The sequence below is a fragment of the Austrofundulus limnaeus genome, unplaced genomic scaffold (assembly GCF_001266775.1).
Source record: "Austrofundulus limnaeus strain Quisiro unplaced genomic scaffold, Austrofundulus_limnaeus-1.0 Scaffold1936, whole genome shotgun sequence".
Lineage (NCBI taxonomy): Eukaryota > Metazoa > Chordata > Actinopteri > Cyprinodontiformes > Rivulidae > Austrofundulus > Austrofundulus limnaeus.
In genome coordinates, this window is record NW_013954338.1 from 31,321 (window position 1) to 33,320 (window position 2,000).

The window sequence follows — 2,000 nt, forward strand, 5'->3', positions numbered from 1 at the left end:
AAATCAGCACACCAAATAAACACAGAGGGGAGCGTCGTGTTTCATTCAGAGATGGCGGGGCAGGTCACGGACAATGGGAACACGTGAGGTGGGGGCGTAGAAAAGAAAGCAACGCAAATAAGCGCAGAGGCCTCGGAAAATAAGAAGAGATTCAAGAACTAAATAACGCCTTAAAGTTTTATTCAAGACCCCCCCCCCCACACACACACACACACCTCAAAAAATGATCAGTATTCAAGTTTCATTCCTCATCTACCAGAGATAGAAACTGATCCAACTCATTAGGAAGTCAACCGCAGGACCACCAGTGGTTTTACTCTTCGTGCTTTTTTAAAATCTGAACCAACCACAGACCTTCAACTGCTCTCTACAGTCCAAACAAGCGCTCAAACACAGAGAAAGGATGTCAAAAATGKCCAGAGGACATCAGAATTCAAGGGCTTTGCTACAGGCTGATCTAGGCTAATACACATACTGTTAATGAGATCAAAATCCTTTTAATTGAATGCTTAATTATGAAGTAACTCATTACATTGACAAAGCATGCTTAGAATGGGTGTTAAAAAAAAGCACAACTGTAGAAAAGAATGATGCAAAGACTTTTATTTAAAAAAAAACAAAGCAGTTCTGTAAAAAAATTATGCCAAATCAAATACAGACTCAATGACAAGTTAATGAGATCAACACGACACAGTCGAACGGTTCAGCAAGATGAGAACTCAAGAATGGTTTTTAACAACTAAACGAGACAAATAATAAATATTTCATTAACAAATGAGTGAAAAGAGCACATTAAAGTTGACAAACCAAGGGTGGTCCTCATGTGATGGCAGAGTTTATCCTTCATGTTCRGGTTGGGAGTCAGCTTGTTGTTTTTACTCTGTTACCTGTAAACAAAAACAAACAGATTCATTAATATTAAAAATCATTTCCATGATAATAGATTTAACAAATGGGTGAGGGTTATAATCTACTCTTTGATGCTTCCAGATATAGACATGAATAATTCTGAATCAATTTGAAATCGTAAAAATAAATAAATAAATCAATTATTCAGTTCTGTTAATGTCATGTTGAGATACCCAAAAGGTGCAACTCTGGAGTGTGCGCGACAGAGAGAACATGGAACTTAAAGTTTATGTGACATGCAGCTCCTTCAAATATAAAAAGTCAAGAAAACATCTTTATATTTAGAAATATTTATCCCTTTTTTTCCACATAACTGGCATATTTTCTTTTCAACTTGGTTCAGCTAAAGTGTAACAGGAAGTGACATCAAGAGGGAACTCTAAAAAGGAAACTACCATGTTTTTGTTTACTGAAAAAATATTATATATTTTTATTTATTTATCTTTTCTTCATCTCTCTGATAGCAACTCAAAAGAATCTAAAGAAACATTAGATTCTTCTCTACAGTTGGTGTTGTTAGCTATTGTAGCAAGGCTCTGTTTACATGCAGACATTCCCCTTTGACATCACTTCCTGTTACTTCACACGCAAATAACTCAACAACTGTTCATCTCAGCAGCATGAAATTCTTTTTGCAATATGCTATCAATGTTACCCTTCCAAAAATGCATTTGTATTTATTACAAAAATATGATGTCACAGGAACTTTAAAGGGAAAACTGCTGACAGGAGACACAATCAAAACCTATTGAGTACATTTCCACTCAGAGGAGGAAGAAGAAGAAGTTAGCTGCTACTGCAGGTAAATCTGAGATTCTACATTCATGGTTTAGTTTGAAGTGTGATAACAGTTTTATTTTGGTATCACAGCCTTCTGAATCATGATCAAATCTTAAATGAAAGTAACCCTAAAGGCTTGTTTGCGATTTCTTTTGTCCTGCGAGCATGTTCGGTCCAAACAATCACACCAACCTCCTGCTGCGACAGGCATCCAGGTCTTCCTGCAGCAAAGAGGTCGTCTTCTGGAGGAAGCTGACCTGCAACACCCACACACACACACACACACACACACACACACACACACACACACA

General features: G+C 37.1%; 1 long non-coding RNA gene across 1 annotated transcript; it reads right to left on the bottom strand.

Annotated features, from left to right (window-relative positions):
• Positions 1-586: 586 nt before the first annotated feature.
• Positions 587-1,994, bottom strand: LOC106536695 (uncharacterized). Its single transcript, XR_001312570.1, has 2 exons — positions 1,882-1,994; positions 587-887 (listed from the first exon to the last, which is right to left on the bottom strand). It is a non-coding gene; the product is annotated as an uncharacterized LOC106536695 (long non-coding RNA).
• Positions 1,995-2,000: the final 6 nt, after the last annotated feature.